At 44.7% G+C, this 8,195-nt stretch overlaps 1 pseudogene; it reads right to left on the minus strand.

The window, feature by feature from the left end:
- Positions 1 to 986: 986 nt before the first annotated feature.
- LOC110562773 (large ribosomal subunit protein P2-like) lies at positions 987 to 2,695 on the minus strand (annotated as a pseudogene).
- Between the last annotated feature and the right edge of the window lie 5,500 nt (positions 2,696 to 8,195).

Genomic DNA, 8,195 nt, shown 5'->3' on the forward strand with positions numbered 1-8,195 from the left:
CCCTCCAGCACCCTGTCATCAAGGCACACTGCCACACACGTGCCCACGCTTGCGCACATGCGCCTGCGACCTTCCTCCCTAGGCTACAGCTGAAGCACCAACATCCACTCTTGAACCTGTGGACCTCTCTCATCTTCCTGAGGAATACTCCAGACACCAGAGACAGACAGCCCCAGTCTGAAGTACAGACTCCAGGATCAAACAGTGAAGGTAAGCTAGAGGAGGCGTAAGAACACATTCAACCAAAATCAGGACACAGGGCTTCACCAGCAACCCCCAAAATCAATGGATATTTTAATTCACTGGAAACACAGGAAAATGACTTTAAAGCTATGCTTATCTAGTCATTAGAGGCACATAAAGAGGAAATGAACAAAGCTCTCAAAGAAGCACAGGCAAATACAGCCAAACAAGTAGAGACACAGGTAGAGGCACAAGTAGATGCACAAGTAGTGGCATATAGAGAGGAAACGAAGAAAAACTAGAGGCCATCATGGAAAGACAGGAATCCACATTCAAACAGATGAAGGAAATGGTGCAAGACATGAAAACAGAATTAGAATCAATAAAGAAAACATAGAGAAAACCCTGGAGCTGGAGAACTTACAGAAAAGATCAGGAACCACAAAGGTAAGCATCACCAGCAGAATATAAGAGATGGAGAATTTCAGGCGCTGAAGATACATTTACAGAAATTGATATATCTCTCAAAGGAAAAGTAAAATCAGAAAAGTTCCAAACATAAAACATCCAAGAAATCAAGGATGCCATGAAAAGACAAAAACTAAGAATAATAGGAATAGACAAAGAAGAAGATTCCAGGCTCCAAGGTCCAAAAAATATTTTCAAGAATATCATAGAAGAAAAATTTCCCAACTAAAAGAAAGAGGGTTCCATTAACATACAAGAGGCCTACAGAACACCAAATAGACTAGACCAAAAAAGAAACTCTTCACAAAAGGCTTTATTTGCAAGGGTACAGGAATTTAATCAAACAAGCCAAATCATATGTCATCATCTGACTCCTTGAATTCCTCCTCCTTCTCATCTTCCCTCTCCTCTGCTATAGCTAGAGCTGCAGAGCCAGGCGCAGCAGAAACAGCCAAAGCCCCAACAGCAGGCACACTGGCGAGCTTGCCGACACCCAGAGTAATGCCATCCTCAATGGTTTTTTGTCCATTCAGCTCACTGATGACCTTGTTGAACCAGTCATTGTCCACCTCACTGCCCATGCTGTCTAGTATCTTCTTGGTATCTTTGGCACTAGGAAAGGAGTTACCATCAGAGGCGGCCACCCTCAGGGGCAGCCAGCGGATAGAGGCCACTTAATGCATTCTGAATGGGATGCAGGGAAGGTATGGTGGTGGCATTACCCCAGAGGCCTTCAGCTTCCCCCTCCACTTTAGCCACCAAGTGAGACCACATGAGGCCCAAGGCCTTCACCAATGGAAAGCTATGTACCTCTTGACTTCTGGTCACTGCCCACGCCTCAGTCCTGACCCCTGTCTGAGGTGCAGCAGCCCAGCCTACTCTTAAAGTTAGGAAAGCCTTTGAAATAACACAAGCCTCCCTACAGGTGCATGTTAAAACTCAGGCACTAATAAAACTGGGCTTTTGCTAGGGGAGGAGAGAATGGGTCCAGTGAATTGATACATAGTCCTGGCAGAGATAAGAACAGGCATGCACAGAGTCCTATCAGTAGACTCCAGAGAAGGCACTAGCCATAGAGGTTAATGAGAGGGGAGGGTAAAGGCTGTATGAGTTGTGGAGCCTGGTGGAGAACGCAGTGAAACTCCTCTCCAAATTCGGGAACTTTAGGACCAGAGATGGAGCTGGGCGTTCCCCAACCTTCAAGCCCTGTGAGGCTAAGAGCTGCCTTGCCACAGGTGCTGCGGCTCTTCCTGAATGCACAACCCTTCATTTTCCAGTGCTCATGAGTGTAACAGGCTTTACAGGGCAACCATGGACACTATTCAAACCAGGCTCAGTGGGTTACACCTAGAATTCCAGCATCCAGGAGTCTGAAGTATCAGACCAGTCTAGGCTACATTGTAGAGTGCAATCCTATCTCAAAAATAAAACAAATAAGGGCCATCAAGATAAAGGCGTGTGTTGCCAGCCCTGATCACCTGATCCTCGGAACCAACATGATGGAAAGAACCAGCTCCCATAACTTGCCCCCTGAGTTCCACACATGCTCCATGACATGGGAGTATTTGTGCATGGATGCATGAACACATACACGTACACATGCAAACACGCATACACACACACACACACACACACACACACACACACATTTTAATTTTAAGAATAAAATAAAAGACTCAGAAAATGAGTGCTGTCATAGGCCCACAAGCCACCTTGATGGGAAGTCTGTTTTCTGTGGTCCCTTTCTCTGAGCGGTTTGGAGTTTGTTTAAGGACCTACCTTCAGGCAACAATAAAAACTGTGCATGCCTGTTTCTCCCAAATTCTTCATAGCAGAAAATGTGCAGTTTAATAATTCTGGGCACTGCCTGAGAAGTCCCAGATGCCCATCTACCCAGCCATACTTGGGCTTCAGAGTTCTCTCTGAAATATTTAGCCTTGCCCTTTCAGACTGCCTTTGAAAGAAGGCACAGAAGTGCACAGTACAGGGTGGTAAGGAGAGTATCCATGTTTACCCGTGCTGAGGACAGAGCCCGGAACCCCATGCCCACTATGAAAGTGTCCCTGCCCCATTGAGCTCTTCCCCCAGGGCAGACATTGCTTTCTTGACTTAATGCTGTCTCTTTTTAGCTGTGTGTTTGGCTGAGTTGCAGATCTAAGTTTTCAGTGACCTGGTATATTCCATGAGTTTGGACTATATCAGCTTTTGAGTCTTTTCCTATGGAAGAGAAAATCTAAGTACATTTAAGGGTGGGGGCTGAGGGAAGATAGCATTAGAAAAAAAGGAAAGAGTAAGAGAGCATGTTTGGGAGACAAAGGTTTTGCTCACTGACATAAACAATGGAATACCCAGGGAGAATGAAATCATGTCCAGGAAACCAGAAAAGACAAGACAAAGTACTAATATTTAGAGACTGAGATAATTTGCTGCAAAGCATGTTGGGGTGGTGGGCTGGGCTGGGGAATTGAAGTGTGTTCAAGGCCAAGTTCTTGGCTTCGTGTATTATGTAAAAGAGAGAGAGAGAGAGAGAGAGAGAGAGAGAGAAAGAAAAAAAAGAAGGCTGGATGGGATACAGATTATAATTTTAAGCTTCTAAGAGGTTATTATTAACAACTGGGAAGAAAGTTGTTTCCAATTTTATGTGTTCTCTTGTTGGCAGTGGTCAGCGTTCCCTATAAATACCACTCATATCCTCCTTATGAAATGGATCTATGCCGTGTGATGCGTAAGGAGAAGAGATGAAGAAGAAAATGTGTCTAGAGAAGCTCTGAGCACTGAGTAAGCGGGGGCAGGCAAATTCCTTCCTCTTCTTTTTAGAACTGATGGCAGAAAGCCTTTTGGATAGCTCATCTTATTAACCCACACCTTTGCCTCACTAGTAGTTCAAGTGTTTCAGGTAGCATTTTAACTCCCGCTTTAATTAATACCAAGTAGTTTCATTCAGACCACCGTTTCACACTGATGACACATGAACAGAATGTGGTGTGGAGCTGAGCTTTGAAGCCAGAGTGACTGGGGTGCAGATGCCTCCTCCCGCTTGCTGGGCCACCGCAGGCGTGTTATCAGAAGCCAGGTCACTTCAAATGCATCTTCTTCATGTTAAGAATTGATGTCTTCCTCCTTGCTTAGCTTCTTTAGGTGCACAGATTTTACTATGTTTATCCTATATTATATGTCTAATATCCACTTATAAGTGAGTATATACCATGTGTGTCTTTCTGCTTCTGGGATAACTCACTCAGAATGATCTTTTCTAGTTTTCACCATTTGCCTGAAAATTTCTTGATTTCCTTGTTTTTAATTGTTGGGTAGTATTCCATTGTGTAAATATACCACAATTTCTGTATCCATTTCTCAACTGAGGGACATCTGGGTTGTTTCCAGATTCTGTCTATAACAAATAAAGCTGCTGCGAACATGGTTGAGCAAATGTACTTGTTGTTTTGGATATGTGCCTAGGAGTGCTGTAGTTGGATCTTGAGGTAGCTCTATTCCTAATTGTCTGAGAAAGCACCAGATTGATTTCCAAAGTGGTTGTACAAGTTTATACTCAAACCAGCAATGGGTAAGATGATCAGCCGTCATGCAGAAAAGCAAAGGGGATGGACATTGGAAGAGGGAGAAAACAGGCAACAGGACAGGAGCCTACCACAGAGAGCCATTGAAAGACTCTACCCAGCAGGGTATCAAAGCAGATGTTGAGACCCATAGCCAATCTTTGAGCAGAGTGCAGAGAATCTTATGAAAGAAGGGGGAGATAGAAAGACCTAGAGGGGACAGGAACTCCACAAGGAGACCAACAGAGCCAAATATTCTGGGCACAGGGGTCTTTTCTGAGACTGATACTCCAACCAAGGTCCATGCATAGAGATAACCTAGAACCCCTGCACAGATGTAGCCCATGGCAGCTCAGTTTCCAAGTGGGTTGCCTAGTAAGGGGAACAGGAACTGTCTCTGACATGAACTCAGTGGCTGGCTCTTTGATCACCTTTCCCTGATGGGGGAGCAGAGGAAAACAATGCAGCCAGTCCTGATGAGACCTGATGGGCTAGAGTCAGGAGGAGGACCTCCCCTATCAGTGGACTTGAGGAGGGGCATGGGAGTAAATGAGGGAGGGAGGGTGGGATTGGGAAGAAATGAGGGAGGGGGCTACAGCAGGGATACAAAGTAAATGAACTGTAATTTATAAAAATAAGACCATGCCTGGAGATAACCTAAGACCCCTGCACAGATGTAGCCCATGGCAGTTCAGTATCCAAGTGGGTTCCATAGTAATAGGAACAGGGACTGTCTCTGACATGAACTGATTGGCCTGTTCTTTAATTACCTCCCCCTGAGGGGGGAGCAACATTACCAGGCCACAGAAGAAGACAATGCAGCCACTCCTGAGGAGACCTAATTGACTAGGATCAGAAGGAAGGAAAAGAAGTCCTCCCCTATCAATGAACTTGGGGAGGGGCATGCATGCAGAGGGTGGAGGAAGGGAGGGATTGGGACGGGAGGAGGGAGGGAACCACAGGGGGGATACAAAGTGAATAAAGTGTAATTAATAAAGAATTAAAAATAAATTAATTAATTAATTAAAAAATATTGGTGTAATGATTAAATGAGAAAAACCATTAAAAAAAACAAAACACTTAAGGGTAGGGTTTTTATAAACACAAACACAAGCAATTCTCTTTCCTCACCTCCCTCTCTCCGAGGAGGCAAGAGAAGCATGTGACTTAGGTCTGAACTGTTTGTCTTGACACTCATGACAGTTCTGCTTTAAAGGAAATTAAAAGTATTGTGTTGTTTTGAAGCCGGATCTCACATGGCCTGGAAGTTATGCTGCTGAGGATTACTTTGAACTTCCCATCCTTCTTCTGAGTGCTGGGTTAGCGGTAAATCACATCACACTTGGCTTATGTGGTGCTGGGAATTGACTCAAGGGCTTTGTCACGCTAGGTAAGCCCTCTACCAATGGAACAACTTCCACAACCCCTAAAAATTAAAAGTGGTTTATTCAGAGCCAAATGTAAGTGACTATGGACCTGGATACGTAGATCAGGGGTGTGGTGGTTTGCATGAGGTGTCTCCGTTAATCGCAGACTATTTGATTCCCAGTTGGTGGTGCTGTTTGGACAGTTGCTGAAGGAGTCTGTCCTTGGGGGCAGGCTTTGCTAGCTCACTCTTTCTGCTTTCTATAGGTACAAAAAGATGGGATCACTCACCTTTCTTTGGCTGCCTGCCACCGCGACTCTTCCACCAAGACAAACTCTTCCTTCTTACTTTTGGTCAGGGCATTTTATCACAGCAACAGGAAAATAACTAATTCAAGTGCTAAGCCTGCTTTCACACTCATCCCTGCTGGACACTAACACAGCCACTTTCGATGGTACCTGCAGCTGTGCACATTCTAATAAACCCTCACTTGCAGCACTGCGCTGCAAGCATCTTTCTGCTGGCCTTTCTTCTATGCTCTGTGTGACCTGAGGACAGCACTGTGCCGCCTGGGATATGCCTAGCACACACCACCCACAGAGACAAAGAATCAAAATTATCTTACTTAAAGTATCTTTTCTCTCAAGTTTTATATCATCTTTGCTTTCTGTTTTAGATCTGAACCAGTTCTTCTAGAAGTACTCTCTGAAGTCCTCAGCAAAGATTTTTCTCGTGTTCTAATATTCCAAACAGGATCAGGTAAAACTCCTCCCTGGCCTGGAATGGTGGCTGAAATTATGTCTCTAAATATCGCTGGGAATAACATATAGGCAGATAATCCCAGTATGCAGGAGGCTAAAGTAGGAGGGTTGTTACAAGGTCAAAGTCCTGAGCCAGGAGACCTGCTACAAATTTGGACCAGCCTGGATTACAAAGTAGGATTCTATCTGAAAAGTGGGTGTGTGGGACACACATATCTGCATTTGTTGGATGTTTAAATTAAACTTTGGGATAGGTCCACAGTAAATGGAAATGGATGCCCTGCTGGCTCGAATAGGTATTGCCCCTACAGACTCATGTGTTTGAATACTTGGGCCATAGGGAGTGGCAGTATTAGGAAATGTGGCCCTGTTGGAAGAAGTGTGTCACTGTAACAGCTGGCTTTGAGGTCTCCTGTGCTCCAGCCACACCCAGCATGACACACGGTCTCCTCTGCTGCCCACAGATCAAGATGGAGAACTCTCAGCTCCATCTCCAGCACCATGTCTGCCTTCATGCTGCTGTATTTCCAACCATGAGGATAACAGACTAAAACTCTGAAACTGTAAGCCACCCCAATGTTTTCTTTTATAAGAGCTGCCTTGGTCATGGCATCTCTTCACAGCAATAGAACCCCAGCTGAGGCAGATGTGTGAAGATAGCCATGGTACCCAGAACATCCACGGGCAGGGCTACCTGGGAGTGATGCATTTTCAGTTCCATGTTAAAATGTTGTTGCTTTATTTCAGTGCTTGATACAGCACATTTCTACCATTTTTGTCTGGTCTTGATCTATGAAGCTAAAACTGAGGGACCCAAACCAATGGTCTGGTGCCAAGATATTAGGAGTACTGGCTTCAGACCTGATTTGAGATGTGAAACTAAAGACCGAACATTCCTGAAGGGTCGCTGCAAATGTAAACATGGGAAAAAGAACAGCAGTGAGCTTAGGCCTCCTCTGTATCACTTTTCACATGGATGGGAAGCTGATCTGACAATAGACTCACAAACACACATTACGGAGCCAAAACAAATATTTTGCCACACTGCTTTATAAACTTAAACACCATCTGAATAATACCTGGCACCATGGAAGTAAGGGTCTTCATTTCAGAGTGCTTTCTATTCATGAAGCTCAGCTAAGAAGAGAAATAAATTTTTACTTCTGCCCCCAAAACATCTGTTTAAAATACAAATTCCCTGGGAAGCTGCACTGTGGTTCCAACGGGCCTCATTGTTGGCCTATCCACGCCCAACATGCCAGTTCAATGATCACATGCTGCTCTTCCTTTGTCACTCTTTATCCTAACCATGACAGCTAACCATTATGAGTGAGCAAGCATAGGGCTCAATTATGCAAGCATTCTAACGCTGGTCTACATCCCAGCCTATTTATTTGTTTGTTTATTCAAATTTTGAGACAAGTTCTCTGTACCAGCTAGTTTTATGTCAACACGAGCTAAACTCATCTGAGAGAAGAGAACTAAGAAAAATGCCTTCATAGAGGATGGGACTGTATGCCGGCATATAGGGCGTTTTCTGAATTAATGATTGATGGGGGAGGGCCAAACCCATCCTTGGTGGGACCATCCCTGGGCAGATGGTCCTGGGTTCTGTAAGAAAGCAGGCTGAGCAAGCCATGAGGAGCAGGCCAGTAAGCAGCATCCCTCCATGACCTCTGCATCAGCTCCTGCCGCCAGGCTCCTGTCCTGATGAAAAATGACGTGCAAGTGTAAATCAGATCAATTCTCTCCTCCCCAAGCTGCTTTTTATCATGGTGTTTCATCACAGTCATAGCAATCCTAAAACCCATTCAATTTCTCAGGCTGATCTTGAACTTGCTCTGTAGTTCAAGTAGGCCT

This window comes from Meriones unguiculatus, chromosome 2 (genome assembly GCF_030254825.1).
Source record: "Meriones unguiculatus strain TT.TT164.6M chromosome 2, Bangor_MerUng_6.1, whole genome shotgun sequence".
Taxonomy (NCBI): Eukaryota; Metazoa; Chordata; class Mammalia; order Rodentia; family Muridae; genus Meriones; species Meriones unguiculatus.